A 17,631-nucleotide genomic window follows, 5' to 3' on the forward strand; every position below is an offset into this window, starting at 1 on the left:
CTGTTTGTTTTTGTTACGTGTTTGGTCCATGTGTTACCTAAAAATACTATTTTTCCCATGATTTTTTAATTTATTTAAACAAAACATACCTCCAACCCCGCCCCACTCACCTTACCTTACGTACCTCACCATTTTTTCCTCTTTAAATAATAGTCTTTTTAGGTAAGACATGGACCAAGCGCGTAACAAAAACAAATAGTAGGGACCAAACGCGTAACAAAAACAAACAGTAGGGACTTTCCGTGTTACAAAAATAAGTTAGGGACCAAGCGCGCAAATTACCCCAAACCATAGGGACCATTCGTGTAATTTACTCTAGTAATTAATAGTTGTATCCTAGATATAAAAACGACAAGTCTACAAACTAATGTGTGGCAAAAACTTGAGGTGTTACATTTGGTAAATGACAGTGACCAAAAGTGGGAAACTCTTGAAACCTTTGCGGCTAGCAGTAGAGAATATGGAAGATGGGGGATCAAAAGTGCTAACTCCACAAGCTAATGTGGTAAAAAGTTGAGAAGATACCGAAAATGACAAAGTGTTGAAACTTTTGTGGCAAAACATTGAAAAAGTCGAGGAGGGACCAAAAGTGATAAAGTGTTGAAACTTTTGTAGCAAAACTTAAAATAATAGAAAATATAATATTCTTCAGACCTTTGTGCTTTAATATATATATATATATATATATATATATATATATATATATATATATATATATATATATATATATATATATTGGGGAACATGTGATTGTTATGTACCTAATATTAGATATAGAACCAATAAAACTATATAATTTTAATAAAATTCAATTAAATATCTCTACCGTATTTCTTGTATCCTCTATTAGACCATATGTTAAGATTTGTATATATATTTTTATGGAGTTTTATAAGTTTAATTTTGCACCACAAACCGTGTAGAAGAATATTTTACCAACTACATGTAGTTAGGTATGTTGAAATTTATTATACAAAACAATAATGAACGATTGAAATTGTTCATTAAAAACTTCATAAACCTCTTCCCATAATCCTAAAAAAACAATGCAAGTATACGTAAGGTAGGTGATGGAGGAAGTTATGAAGCCTCTACTAGAGGTCTAATAAAAAACATATTCGAAATACATAGATGTTGGTGCTGAGTTTTTAAATAAAAAATAATATGAGTTCAAAAGCAATAAGAAGAACCTAATAGTGAAAGAAAATTAAGTTTTTTTAATCAAAATGAAGTCAATTTAGATGATTTTATATCTAATATTACATACATGACAGCCATACATTCACTTTTCCCATATATATATATATATATATATATATATATATATATATATATATATATATATATATATATATAGGAGTAGGATCAAATGAGAACACCTAAAAGGTTGAGAACGCGAGAACAAATCTGGACCATCTAAATACTAAGATCTATGGTTAATATTAAACGGGCGATTTATGAAAAACTCTAAAACTACTGGCATTTAAGTGTAACTTTTAAATGGTCAGAAGGGTATTATAGGAATTGCAACTTACCTATTTCCTATAATTTCTCACCCTCTCACCTCTCTCTCACCTCTTACGTTTCTAATTCTCGTATCTATATCCTCTCTATATCTCTCTCTAGGGTTTCATAAGACGCATCGACTGAACAATTGACATTCACTCCCCATTTCCCCTTTATACGCATCATCGCTTCCATCGTCGAAGATCCCATCGGCTGGACGACTTCTACTCACCGGCGGACGGCATCATCTACTCACCAGCGCAAGGCAGCGAACAGTGGCATATCCCAACGATGACTTTCGTTCTTCATCGTCATCGTCGCATACAGAGTGAGACTTACAGCCGACGACTCTTTTTCTTAACCTTGTCGGCAATCTGGTGAACTCGACCGCTACTCATCGGCGGTAGCAAGCAGCGGTACACTACCAGACTTCGATCCTCCACTCCGAAGCAGCAGGGTAGCGACGAAGTACTCTGAATCAGGTAACATTATGTTTTTTTTCCTTGCAAATGTTGTTCGAAATCCACCTCTTCTCTTGATTTGAGACTTACAATGCTATATACTGTTCGAATCTATACATGGAATCTGTTTGTGCAGGCTATGTGGATCTATCAATAAATATTCAGTTGTAATCTTATATGAATAAAATGTCAGATATCTCATTTGCAGTTAATCATCAATGAATACTCCATGAGGCTGGTCCGAGAGGAGCAAGGCAAGCAGCCACAACAATGCAGGTTAGGGGAAAAAGCCAAGGGGTTGCTGCCTCTTTTGATTTCATCAGAAACACAACCCCATCCTGGTGGTTATTCTTGGCATGTAACGAAGAAGAAGAAAGGGAAAAAAGGAGCAGAATTCAGTTCATCAATTTCAACAGCAAAAAGTGGGTTCAATGGAGGTTTCTTGGGTCTTGATTTACTCGAAATTCAACAACTAACGATGACTAGAAAGGTAATTTCTTGTAGTTGTTCTTGGTCTTTGGTTTCACCAGCAAATTAAGCATTAAAAGGGTACTTTTGGTGTGGTAATACTTGATAAAAAGGAATGAGAAAAGAGATGAATTGAGGGCTGAAACGAAATGGCAACAACTATTTTCTTATATTCATTTGTGAATATCAGTATATTTATGTGTGAATTTATGTTTGAATGACTGTATTTATTTATGAATAGCAGGGTATTCATGTGTGATCAATAAGTGTATTTATTTATGATTAGGGGTATTCTTTTTACACTATTTTTATTTTGTATTTATTTATGAATAGCAGTGTATTCATTTGTGAATATCAGTTTATTTATGTGTGAATGACTATATAATTATACATAATTGTTTCTTTAACATTTTTGCAGATACAATGAATAAACATGTATATATATATAGTTTCTGTGTGATATATATATATATATATATATATATATATATATATATATATATATATATATATATATATATATATATATTGTAACTTATTCATTTACTATTATAATTATATTCTTATATGAATAGAAATGTGTTTTATTTATTTATATATAAGTACCATTTTAGTTGATTTTATAATCTTTTTTTCGGGTTTTATTTATTTATGATTTTACAAGTGTATTCATAAATACAGCTGAGTTAATTCATTTATAATTTACAATTTTATTCATTTGAAAATGAAATGTATAAATCATTATTTATGAAGATATTTGTTTAAAAAAAATAAATAAGGCAAACCAATAAATTATTCATTCTCTTGATATTTGATTGCTAAAAATGAAACATAAAAATAAAAAATGAACTGAAAAAAAACGTTTTCTTAGATAGACATTAAATCATGATGTTATTAATTATTGGTTCATTAAAAGAATAGAATCTAAAAAATGAGATATTTTGGGTAATTGTCATCACAATCACTAAAATTTAGGAAATCATAATTTAATTAGATGGTGAAATTCCATTCATGCCCTCATAAAATGATTGGTCTACAACTGTTCTCGCGTTCTCAACCATTTAGGTGTTCTCATTTGATCATCTCCCTATATATATATATATATATATATATATATATATATATATATATATATATATATATATATATATATAAAAGAAATTAATGATTATAAACTAATTTAAACAAGAAATAATCAAAATACAAATAAAAATCATAATTGGAAGGTGATTTGACAAGAGAGTTTTTTCAAGATAATTGCAGGTTATTTTAAGAAACCCTTTTTATTTATATAGTTGATCATAATATTGACTTATTGGAGAAAATGTTTACATGAAGTCATTTTTTGTTTCTTATTCACGGTAAAGAAAATCTGAATTCACCAAACTGATTAACTATAAGATGCAAATCAAGCTATACCGACAATTTGTTGTCGGTGTAAGATTGACCTATTTCTTTTAAACATAAAATCTGTACTAACGACTTGTCTTCCCCATAGATTAATCGGGAAAGGAAAACGTTTACATAGTATTCTCAAAACCTATGCCGACGACATGTGGTCGATATAGGTCACGAGAAAATATTTTTCCATTTATTTATTATTCATGTTGCAGAAAAAGAAAACAATGTCGCTTGTGGAAATCTGTCCCAACAACATATCATTGGTTTAGATGCATCCAATCCATGTGAAGGGTTTCCCGACGACACGTCGGTACAAAATTTTCTTTTCTTTTCATTTTTTTTTTGATATTTTTATGTACGAAAATATCAAAACATTGTTGTTTAATTTAAACCTATACCGACGACTTATCGTCGGCATAGGCTTTTATCTCAAAGAAAAGGCCAGTTGACCCATTTGCAGCCCCTTTCATCACTCTCTAATCGATCGATCGACGATTCTTCGAAAAACGACCACTCCGGTTACTCTCCTTTCACCGCTGACGATCAGGTATATTATTGGTCCTTCTTTTCTTCTTTGTTTCGGATTTTTTTTTATGTTTTTTTCTCTGATTTGAGGCTTTTCTGGTAAATACTAGCCATTAGAGGTGTTCGCGATACGGTTTTGTGCAATTTAGAGTAAAAAACGCAGAGTGTACCACATATGCAGTTTGAAATTTTTGTAAACCGCAACACGAGTGTTCAAAACCGCGTTATGCGGTACAGTTTTACGGAAAAGATTTTTGTGGTTTGAATGCGGTGTAATGAATAGTTAACTAATTATTGTTTGTAAATATGTGATTTAAACATTAATAATATTTATTGAAAATATGAGACATTATAATTTTCTTTAAACCATATGTATATATATCATTAAACATATAAATATATACATATATCTCATTAAACATATAAATATAAGTATATGGATATTTTATATGGAAAACGTGTTTGCTGTTAAACCTCAAATCGACTTATAACTATATATTTTGTTAAACATATAAATATAATTTTCTTCTAACCATATATAATTGACTTATAAATATATAATTTATTAAACATATAAGTATAATTTCCCTTTAACCATATGCATATGTCTTACTATCGGTGCTTGTTTGGCTTCCTAACAAACCTCTAATCAACTTATATTTAACATGTTAATAGTTTTAAAAAAAGAGTTTAAAAAAAATATATAACCATTGTTTAGTGTTTAGGCTTTGCTGAAATCAAATGTTTTAACCTTGAGCTTTCTTAATTGAAATAATGTAAAGTTAGGTGTTTTTATATATAATATGTGGCGTGGTACAGTTTGAACCATAATTTTGTATTTAAAAACCGTAAACCGCACTGTATATTGCCGTTTAACAAAACTACCAAACGCAAAACACACTACGAAAGTTTGAAATTGCATTTTACTGTGTGGTTTGCTACGGTGCGGGTGGTTTATGTGGGTGGTGCGGTGATGAACACCCCTACTAGCCATCACACCATCTGAGGTCTACCGTTGGCCTCCACAGTAAGTGTAACGCTCTGTTCCGAATCGATTCCTAGTCTGAGGCTGTGGCCCGAAGATCGGTCATCATCAGGATTAGGGCTATTGAGAAGGTAAGATCTAGGCTCATTTGGGTGCGGGTGATGTATTAGAAGTGATCCAGGTGTTCGGTTCGTGTTTTGAGGCCTAGGGGTATTAAGGTAAAGTGGCAATTTGGGCTTTTGTGGAAAATGGACTTTTGTTCGGAAGTTCTTAAGGAAGGTATGAGTTGATAGAAGTGTAGGGCTTCTCGTCACCTTTCCGTGGATATAAGGATCTTCGGAATCGGGTTTATAACGAAGAAGTTATAGCCTTCAGAATTTTCGTGGTTTTCAAGCATAGCCGAGTACGCGGGGCGTACTAGTGAAGAAGGCAGTACGCGGGGCGTACCTCGGAGTACGATGGGCGCACTGACCAGGATGGTCGCGAAGGATCCCAGGAGTACGCTGGGCGTATAATATGTACGCTGGGCGTACTCCAGTCATCAGAACCCTATTTTTGGGTCTTGGACCCTATGTAAGCCCCTTATCTCATAACCTAACCCTAATATCTTCACCCTCCACCCCTCTAAACCCTAGAAATCGTCATATATCATCCATGGTGGCATTTTCAGCTTATGGAGTCCATTTTTGGGGTGTTTGATCCATTTTCAAGAAGATGGAGTTTGATGCAAAGATAGGAATCAAGGAGGAGCTTATGGATCTGGCTTTCTGGATTCATTCTCAGCTTGATGAAGGTATAAATCTTTGAACTTGATCATTCATTTCTTAGATCTACCGTTTTTGGGTTTTGGTTCCTTTTTGGTCCCAAGGATGAAGCTTTATGGTTCAAATTCGATTCTTAGACTTAGGGTTGCCACCCTTGATGCTATTTGAGTCCCTAAGACACAAAGCTGCCATCTTGAAGGTCTTAATGGGTTCATGTATGAGTTAGGGTCACTTTTATGGAAGTAGAATGCCATTTTTGGAGTTTGGGTTTGTTTGGGGCATGCAAAGTCACCAAGTCAGTGAGTTTATGGGTTTAGACGTTAAGTATAGCTCAGATCTGTGATTTGGACTAGTGGGATCGAGCATTAAGCACTTAATGGATTTTGTGCATGAGCTGTTTGTACGTTGGGCGTACTATGTAGTACGCTGCGTGTACAGTCCATTTTCCCAGTACGCTAAGCGTACAGAAGAGGTACGTTGGGCGTACGTTCTCAGGAGGACTTGGACCTTAGTGGACTTCGAACCTTTGGGCCCTAATGGTTTTGGGCCTGGATTTACGGTTTGTTGGGCCTGAATGTATCTTGGGCCAATATTGGAATAGTTGGGTCTATTGGGCCTTGTGGCCCAATATAGAAATGGACTTCACATTTGTGGGCCTCGGTTTGGGCCAATTCTTGGATTAGATTGTTGTGGGCCTTCGTGGGCCAATTGGAGACTGGGTTATTGACTAAGGAGAATGTTGGGCTTTAGGATAAGGCCCATTAGAAAGGTCCGGGCCCAATTTGGAAAACTGGGCCATTGATGGTTTTATGGACATTATGGTGTTGGGCTTTTGTTTTTAGGTTGGTCCTTCGTTTTGGATCTTACTGGGCCAGGGGTAGAATGGTCATTTTACCCCATGCATGGATTAAGGATTATGGTATGGGACCCAATAGGTCTAAGGCACCAAGGCCGACCCATTTATCTAGATGTGATGATTGTTGCGAATGTGCTATTGATACATTATGTATTTATGTGAAGACCATGTGGGGGTTCCCATGGCAAATAGTTATATATATATATATGCAGTATGCTAGTTGATTGTGTGGTATTTGGTATGCTAGTTGTCTTTGTGATACTTGCATGGAAGACCCCGCGGGGGTTCCCGAGGCAGTCGGATATAAGACCATGTGGGGGTTCCCATGGCTTTCCAGGCTAAGACCATGTGGGGGTTCCCATGGCAGTGGGCTAAGACCACGTGGGGGTTCCAGTGGCACCCGGTATAAGACCCTGGAGGGTTTCCAGGGCATCCTTATATGTTGGTATGTTTAGCTCATATGTTTGTATGTATAGTTTGCATTATGAATTGTTTGGCAGGAAGACCTTTTGGCGGTTCGCAAGGCAGGAAGACCATGTGGGGGTTCCCATGGCAGATAAGACCACGTGGGGGTTCTCGTGGCACTAGGTGTAAGACCCTGGAGAGTTTCCATGGCTTCCTTATATGATTATATGTAGGGCTTATGTGGTAGAGATAGCTTTTACAGCTAATATGATACGTGTTATGTGGATTGTGTGTGGGGTATGCTCTGGGAGACTCACTAAGCTTTGTGCTTACGGTTTACAGTTTTAGTTTCTGGTATCATCGATTCGGAAAAGAAGAGATCGGATTGATCGCAGTGCACACACCTATGATTTCCGCAATGAATGATTTTGGGATGAACTCTAATAAATGTTTTACTTAACGATGATTTGAAATGTTTGAAATAAATGGTATCAATGTTTTAGCTATATTAAAAATTAAATTTTTACCCTTGATTTTTGGGTCGTTACAAGTTGTTATCAGAGCCTTGGTTTGAGGGATTCGGACATATTTTCGGGTGTGTCTGAAGTCAAACTGAGGATCTGTAAAGGAAAAATGTTTTCAAGGAAAAGTTTTCTAAGAAAAGAAAGGGTGTGATGAATGCAATCAGCCGAGCTCGAGTAAGTTTCCCCAGAATACCCACATTTGTTATCTATTATGATTTGATTAGGAATATATGAATCGCATGCTAGTTAGGGCTAGGGGAGATGCATGTATATGTTGTATGAGCTGGTAGACTTGCGTGCTAGTGCTGAGTAGTCAGCAATACATTGGCCTGATATGTGATGCATGTAGCTTTGGAGATACTGTATGATATGTTGTAATGAGAATGACTATTGGTATTGGTAACTGCTAAGTGTATGTTTTGAAAATTATATACGGTTAGGATCTTATAGCCTTAGAATAGCTGATTTGGCACTATTTCCTGTGGTCTTAGGGTAGAGTCTATTATTCGACAGTCTATTAGATCCTGTTTTGTGTATAATTTGCATGCATAAGGCAGCCGACAGTGAGGATGGATGGATGTGGATAGCAGGAGTTGCGATATGTGTGTTGAATGTTCTATGATAGTCCGTTGGATCGGGGTACTACTGCACGAATGCTACTTGCTTTGTGCTTTGTGGAACTCTTGAGTGATGGGAGTCAGCTACTAAGTGGATATGACGATATCTAGGAGGTGGATGGTTGGCATCATGGGGATTTCTTCAGTAGCTGATAGTAAGGCGAGGTTGGGAACCTAGGAAAGCCTAGGGTATGCTCCAGTAAGTTAGTGGGGCGATAAAGTGAAGTTGGGAACCTAGGGGGAGCCTAGGAGTTGCTTTGGTGGGTATTGCGTTGCTATTTAGCAGATATTTGGTGTACCAGTGGAGTGAGTGACTTAGAGGATTCAGGAGGATTGCTGAGGAAAGTATGGATAGGTGTGGAAGGTAGTATGGGCTCGTACTACTGAAAGCACAAGATCCATACTCGAATTAGTGAGTGTCTTGGAAAATCTAAGAAACTTACCGGGAGGAGAATTATTGGTTATGCTCTGATAGTGAGGATAGTTGCTTTGCCAGATGAGGATGAGCACACATGAGGAAGGACTAGGGCTTGGTCCCGACTCCGGAGGTGAGCCAGTTAGTGGAAGGAGTACCAGGGTTTTGAGTTTGTTGTGGATCTCTTGTATCGGACGGCACGGATTGATTTTTCGTTCTATTATACTTTCGGGATTGGAGACTATGACTTGGGAGTAGTTGTAGACCGGGTAGGGCAGAGGTTGCTCCAGCTATTGCAGTTCAGCCGTTGACGATTGAGTTGGTGGGTGTGTCAGGGTGCAAGACCATCAATGATTTGATTTATGGCGCTGAGAGCGAGGGATTGACTTAGAGCACCTTGAGAAGAGGAGACTAGATCAGGTACATATATTAGAGGGTCCCGGAAGGAGATCCAAGAGTTCGGGTCAACTTTTGAGAGGCCAGCAGGGCCGGATTCAGTACAGTACTTGCGGATACTGCATGATGGAGTTTCACTCCAGGGGTTTGGGTTGTCGTTGGAAACGGAAGGAAGTGTACACCAGGTCCTCAGGATGGTCGTGGTAACACAGGAAGAGGTAGTCAAGATTCCTTCAGATGTTTGCGGATATGCTATCTTCTGCCACTTCAGGTGAATATAGGGAATGTGCATCGCTTTGGAAATGTGATAAGTTAGATCTCGGGTCGGTTCTCCGCTATTTTCTGAGTTAGCGCGGGTTATCAGATGCCATTCAGCATGCCGAGGAATCTTTGAGAAATCTTCAGGCGGATGTATCTCGCGGAGCAGATCCCGCGTGTACCGTTATTGTTCCGAGTCCTTGTCGGAATCTGTTCAGGGGTCTGGATTGTTATAGGTGTAGCAGGGTGGGTCATGTCAGCAGGGATTGCCCACAGGGGGCAAGCCGTTATATTCTCATTATGATCAGGTGGGCGACAAGGAGGTCGATTGTCTGATGATCAGGGAGGAGCAGTGAGTTCACCTGCTCCAGTCATTTATGGGGTTGGTTTAAGGGCTTGTACGAGGGAATTATGGTTAGTTTTCAGTAGCCTTAGTACTTGTGCTTGGAAGAGCAATCGGGAATGCCGAGGGAAGAGAGAGTTGTTGGTAGAGTTTAGGGTTGGAGCATCCGACCTTTGGGCGTTGAGATCTGAGCGCGACGTCATTTTTAAGCATCTCAAGTCACTGATGTTGTTGGGATTTAAGAGGTGTTAGCTGGTTTCAGGAAGTGTGATGTTTGGACAGGGATACTTTTGGTGCGCTAGCTTTGGTAAGCACCGGTCTTCAGCAAAGTGAACATTGGAACGTAAGGAGGATTGGGAATCCTTCAATTTTCATGTGCCGAGCGGACTTAGTTGAATCTAAGTGGGGGAGTACCGTCCAGGTATCTAGGACAGAAACAAGGGTGAAAGTGTTGTAAGACTACGTGGGAGCCGTAGCATTCAGTAATGTTCAGTTAGGGTGGAAGTGTTGTAAGACTATGGGGAGCCGTAGCATTCACTAATGTTCAGCTGGGGTGAAAGTGTTGGAAGACTACGGGGGAGCCGTAGAATTCACTAATGGTCAGTTAGGGTGAAAGTGTTGTAAGACTACGGGGGAGCCATAGCATTCACTGGCGGACAGTTAGGGTATAGTGTTGTAAGACTGCAGGGGAGCCGTAGCATTCACTAGCAGTAGAAAGTGTTGTAAGACTGCGGGGGTGCCGTAGCATTCACGGATTCTTTCAGGTGATTTGGACTAGGGTAGGCTGGTTTGCAAGGTTGTAGGGGAGCCACAACTTAGTTAGGATCAAAACCAGAGGTGATTGATCGATCAGTTATCCAGGGGCGAACCCGGATAGTTATGGGAATTTAGGATGGAACCGGTAGAGACTGCTGAGCCAATGGTTGGACCTTGAGATACAGGATCATGTGGATTAGCAGTGCATGTCACAGTAGGGCTACGACTGGGTAGCCCTGATACTGGATCTCTTAGGAACCTGGTGGTTGGACCGGGTGCGAGACTGGTAGTCTTAGAGAATCGGGTAAGGGTATTTATTAATCGGACGAGTAAAGGATGACGGGAAGTCGTGGTGCATTAGGCAAATGCCGATTCGAGGATCTCTGGATAGGAGCGGAGTATCAACTCGGTTTTGGATAGGATCCCGAATCGGAATTTGAGCATGTTTGGTGCAGGATTTTGTTTTAGTGAGATGGGATGTGGGGCATCTATATGCCAAGGGCATCGAGGGAAGAATTCCAGGGTGATGGTAGTTTAAACCATTGTGATGTGTCTCAGGTGGCTCTATCCGTAATAGAGCCACGAAATGTTGGAATCAGGAAACGGTAGGTCGAAGGAGACCGGGTATGATGTAAGACTACAGTTATTCTGGTAGCATTCACCTTTTGCGTTAGATTCAGTGACGACAAGTTGTCAAGCTAATATGATCGAATGGACCAAAAGGATTAGATGAGCCATGAGTGGCGGTATAGATAAGGCAGTTATTGTCAGACGAGGTATCCTTCGGAGGTCATGTGAGAATACTGTTGCGTGTGTTTTTGGCTTAGCAATCGGGTAGGTGTCCGGTGTTCCGGAGAGTTGGCACACAGGTTGGGACCAGGGAGGTCCCCGGTTGTTCTTCAGGTAAGCAGCTATGTGACAGTAAGAGGAATTGGAGCGATTTCAGTAATTTGGGGTCCGTGTGTGGAATTGCTTGTTATTCGGTAGCTGCAGTTGACCGGTGATTTTGTTCTTTAGGAAGCCCCAAGGTATTACGGGTGGGAAGTATTCTATCTAGGATGGTTTCTTGTGAAATCAGTTTGATGATGATTCGATGTGGGCAGTCTGTCAGGGAAACAGACCATCTCGAGACTTTAGATTTCAGATGGAGCGGATGTGATCAGGTTGCAAGGAATTCGTTCATCTTCAGGTTCTAGAACCTTACGAGGGTTGGTTTCGGTTGCCTTGGAAAGGCTATGGTATGCTTGGGACTATGGCTATAATGCTTAAGCTATTTGGCGTAAGGAATGGTGATGCATGATTTCGAGGACGAAATCTAACTTAAGTGGGGGAGAATTGTAACGCTCTGTTCCGAATCGATTCCTAGTCCGAGGCTGTGGCCCGAAGATCGGTCATCATCAGGATTAGGGCTTTTGAGAACGTAAGATCTAGGCCCATTTGGGTGCAGGTGATGTATTAGAAGTGATCCGGGTGTTCGGTTCGTGTTTTGAGGCCTAGGGGTATTTTAGTAAAGTGGCAATTTGGGCTTTTGTAGAAAATAGACTTTTGTTCGGAAGGTCTTAAGGAAGGTATGAGTTGATAGAAGTGTAGGGCTTCTCGTCACCTTACCGTGGATATAAGGATCGTCGGAATCAGGTTTATAACGAAGAAGTTATGGCCTTCGGAAGTTTCGTGGTTTTCAGGCTTAGCCGAGTACGCGGGGCATATTAGTGAAGAAGGCAGTACGCGGGGAATAACTTGGAGTACATTGGGCGTACTGACCAGGATTGTCGCGAAGGTTCCCAGGAGTACGTTGGCCGTACTCCAGTCAGATCAGAACTCTATTTTAGGCTCTTGGACCCTATTTAAGTCCTTATCTCATAACCTAACCCTAATATCTTCAGCCACCACCCCTCTAAACCCTAGAAATCGTCATATATCATCCATGGTGGCATTTTGAGCTTATGGAGTCCATTTTTTGGGTGTTTGATCCATTTTCAAGAAGATGGAGTTTGATGCAAAGATAGGAATCAAGGAGGAGCTTATGGATCTGGCTTTCTGGATTCATTCTCAGCTTGATGAAGGTATAAATCTTTGAACTTGATCATTCATTTCTTAGATCTACCATTTTTGGGTTTTGGTTCCTTTTTGGTCCCAAGGATGAAGCTTTATGGTTCAAATTCGATTGTTAGACTTAGGGTTGCCACCCTTGATGCTATTTGAGTCCCTAAGACACAAAGCTGCCATCTTAAAGGTCTTAATGGGCTCATGTATGAGTTAGGGTCACTTTTATGGAAGTAGAATGCCATTTTTGGAGTTTGGGTTTCTTTGGGGCATGCAAAGTCACCAAGTCAGTGACTTTATGGGTTTAGACTTTAAGTATAGCTCAGATCTGTGATTTGGACTAGTGGGATCGAGTATTAAGCACTTAATGGATTTTGTGCATGAGTTGTTTGTACGCTGGGTGTACGCTCTCAGGAGGACTTGGGCCTTAGTGGACTTCGGACCTTTGGGCCCTAATGGTTTTGGGCCTGGATTTGCGGTTTATTGGGCCTGGATTTGCGGTTTATTGGGCCTGAATGTATCTTGGGCCAATATTGGAATAGTTGGGCCTATTGGGCCTTGTGGCCTAATATAGAAATGGACTTCACATCTGTAGGCCTCGGTTTGGGCCAATTCTTGGACTAGGTTAGTGGGCCTTCTAGGCCAATTGGGACTGGGTTATTGACTAAGGAGAATATTGGGCTTTAGGATAAGGCCCATTAGAAAGGTCCGGGCCCAATTTGGAAAATAGGGCCATTGATGGTTTTATGGACATTATAGTGTTGGGCGTTTGTTTTTGGGTTGGGCCTTAGTTTTGGATCTTAATGGGCCAGGGGTAGAATGGTCATTTTACCCCATGCATGGATTAGGGATTATGGTATAGGACCCAATTGCTAATTGGGTATATTTATTGTTAGTGACAGCTCGGGAAGCTGGCGGGGCAGCAACTAAGGAATTCATGCGGGAAGCTTCTGCAGTGCGAGGTGAGTCTTCTCACCATGCCAATGGGTCTAAGGCACCAAGGCTGGCCCCTTTAGCTAGTTGTGATGATTGTTGCGAATGTGCTATGGATACATTATGTATTTATGTGAAGACCATGTGGGGGTTCCCATGGCAAATAGTTATATATACGTAGTATGCTAGTTGATTGTGTGGTATTTGATATGCTAGTTGTCTTTGTGATACTTGCATGGAAGACCCCGTGGGGGTTCCCGAGGCAGTCGGATATAAGACCATGTGGGGGTTCCCATGGCTTTCTAGGCTAAGACCATGTGGGGGTTCCCATGGCAGTGGGCTAAGACCACGTGGGGGTTCCAGTGGCACCTGGTATAAGACCCTGGAGGGTTTCCAGGGCATCCTTATATGTTTGTATGTTTAGCTCATATGTTTGTATGTATAGTTTGCATTATGACTTGTTTGGAAGGAAGACCTTGTGGGGGTTCCCAAGGCAGGAAGACCATGTGGGGGTTCCCATGGCAGATAAGACCACGTGGGGGTTCACGTGGCACTAGGTGTAAGACCCTGGAGGGTTTCCATGGCTTCCTTATATGATTATATGCAAGGCTTATGTGGTAGAGATAGCTTTTACAACTAATATGATACGTGTTATGTGTATTGTGTGTGGGGTATGCTCTGGGGGACTCACTAAGCTTTGTGCTTACGGTTTACAGTTTTGGTTTCAGGTATCATCGATTTGGAAAGGAAGAGCTCGGATTGATCGCAGTGCACACACTTATGAATTCCGCAATGAATGATTTTGGGATGAACTCTAATAAATGTTTTACTTAACAATGATTTGAAATGTTTGAAATAAATGGTATAAATGTTTTAGCTATATTAAAAATAAAATTTTACCCTTGATTTTTGGGTCGTTACAGTAAGTTCCGATGATTCGGCTACCTACACCGCCAGCTTGGAAGTCTGTCCCTACACCGGAGGTAAGGTTCAAGGTCCTAATTTTTTTTTCTAATTTTGGTTGGAAGGTTGATTTTGGTCATGTTTATGCCCACTGTATGTATTGTATAATTATATGAAACTAAAATTGAGTATAATTGTTTGCTTTTGTGTTTAGTAGTATTGTATAGTTATATTAAATTTGAATTGGATGTATAAAATGTAAAATATGTATGATTGTGTTAGTTGTTTAGGTTTATTAGTTTGAGTGAATATAAAATGAAGTGATAAAGTGCTTAATTGATACATTAAAGTGTTTGTATTTAATTTCGTGATAAGTGCTTAGTTATAAGTGTTTAATGTGTTTCTATTTTCATGATAAGTGCTTAATTTGTTTTGTAAGTGAATGCTTAATGAATATTTGCTATTTGTTTGTATTGTAGAGTGCTTAATAGGTAAGTGCTTAATATGTTTTTATTTTCATGATAATATGGTTTGAAAATGCTTAATTTTGTTAGTGACTTAATTTTAGTCATTATGACTTTCGCTTAATTAGGTATGTTTAAAGTATAATGTTATAATTGAAAAAAAAAGTAAATTGTTATAATAAAAAAAACAAAACATATATAAAGTACAATGCTATAATAGAAAAAACAAAAATAAAATGTTATAAATAATACAAATATGAAAAAGAAGTGAAAATAGAATGTTTTAATAAACAAACTAATAAAAATACGTTGCTATTGAAGAAAACCTGACTGAAAAGGTTATTAATAGCAACGTACTTTTATTAGTTTGTTTATTAAAACAATCTATTTTCACTTCTTTTTTATATTTATATTAAAGAAAAAACAAAAAAAAACATTTAAACTACAATGTTATTATGTGTAGTCTAATAACTTGATTATTTAGATTATAATGTTATTATAAAAAAACCAATAACAAAAAAGAACTGAAAATATAATGCTTTAATAAACAAACTAAAAAAAGTGCATTGCTATTAAAGAAAACCTAACTGCAAGGGTATGACTATAACTAACAAAAAGATGAAATAAGAAAATAAAATTAAATCGTACATTATTTAAACCATATTACTATGTAATATAATATTAAAAGTACAGTGCTATAATAGAAAATTAACAAAAGTATGATGCTATAATTAACAAAAGTATGAAAACACGTTGAATCATTGAATTTTAGTTTAAGTCACTTATTTATAATAATCAAGTGCCTAGAAATACCCTCTCAAAATTGATAATTAGAACTTAATTTCGCGTTGTCCTTGTTTTGAGACTGCTTTTTGAAAACTTTATCTCGTTTAGGATGTGAATCCATATTGCATGATTGTTTGTTTAAGAAAATTTAGATGTCATTTTCTCTTTGCTCCTTGCGTATATATTTCTTTTTATACTTGGGGGCTAAGGGGAAATGTTGCCGAATTTTTCTCAAACACACAATCATTTAATACACATTCACGTATGAGATAAGGTATTCAGAAAGTGGGTTTATATGCCTACCCTAGTGAATACTATATCCATTCCATCTGATTTTTATTTCTCACAGAATATACTTTAAACTCTAACTTATGTTTTATAGCCCAAATTCAACCTATCTTTCAATAACTATGTATAAAATGTAATTTTTAATAATGAAACAATATTGATGATTGATATGAGCTGGATTAGAGATAACAATTAAAGTTATTCAAAATTCTTAGAAGGTATTAAGAACTTTATGAAGATACTGAGAAACATGTCAACTATGAAGGCAAAGTGTATTTCCCATGCAAAAAGTGTGTGCATATCTATCAACAGGTGTTGCCTATGATTTATGCCCACATACAAGATTATAGGTTTCTACAATCGTATACTACGTGGGATCATCATAGCGAGAAACATGTTGCTTCAGATTTAGGCTACAATTCGACCCCAAGAATAAACACTTCAGCAACTAATGAGATGTTTGATATAATTAATGATCTTATAAGGAAACAAAAGACAAATGAAAAAAATATAGATGGGGAGAGATGAGGTCTAGACCCATAATTTGATACTTTGCTTGAGGAGCTCAATACCGAGTTATACCATGATTGTAGTGAGATGTATTCCCTGGACTTTATAGCAAAGTTATTGCATATTAATATTGGAATAAGTATCCAAGGTTATAACTAAATTGGTTAATGTCAAAACTAAATTGGTATAACTTTATGGAATAAAAGTAAAGCCTATTTTGGGTTGCCCTTATAAGCAAGAAAATAGCTAGAAATAACTTTAGGAGAGAGATTAAATGATTTGTTAATCTTTATATTATTAATAAATTAATTAGAAATAGTCAGAATTAACAAATTGTTAATCAGAATAAATCCAGAAATAATTCAAGATTGATTGGAATTAACTAAAGGTGCAATGATTGAATTGTAATTGTTCATAATTACGCAAGGAAGGAAATTCTATAGCTATGGACGGTTTTGGGATGGATTCTAGGGTTTTTAGAATCCTCATATAGATGATAAGGATAACTACATTGAATAGATAAAATCTGATTATTTTATTATTCAAATCAGGGTTTATCATAGAGATTCCTTAGCTATAAATACCTCCCCTTGGGCATCAAATTTTTTGGTTCTCACTTAACACAAGGTAGAAAATGATTTTTTTCTTTATATCTCCTCTTTCCTCTTGATTTCTAGGGTTATGGGGTTTTGGGAGTGATCCATTAATGGCAGCTATATTTTTGGTGCTAGCTTTCTGAAGCTGATATGAGGATTCAAGAGTGTTATACATGATTATAACACAAAGGTATGTATTCCAATCTATCAATTTCGATTATACCTAGAGTTTATGATAGTTTCAATAGTATGTTGCTATAATGAGAAAATACATAGATCTCTAGGTTGTATGTACCTATAATTAGATTTTATGATAATTTCATTGTGAAAATATGTTAGATGTAACCTAGAAAACCCATCAGTGGTATCAGAGTCAGGTTTCTTTATATTATATGTGTATAATTGAAACTACAATCAAAACTAAAAAA

This window comes from Lactuca virosa, chromosome 4, assembly GCF_052849685.1.
Source record: "Lactuca virosa cultivar CGN04683 chromosome 4, Lactuca_virosa_CGN04683_v6, whole genome shotgun sequence".
Classification (NCBI taxonomy): domain Eukaryota; kingdom Viridiplantae; phylum Streptophyta; class Magnoliopsida; order Asterales; family Asteraceae; genus Lactuca; species Lactuca virosa.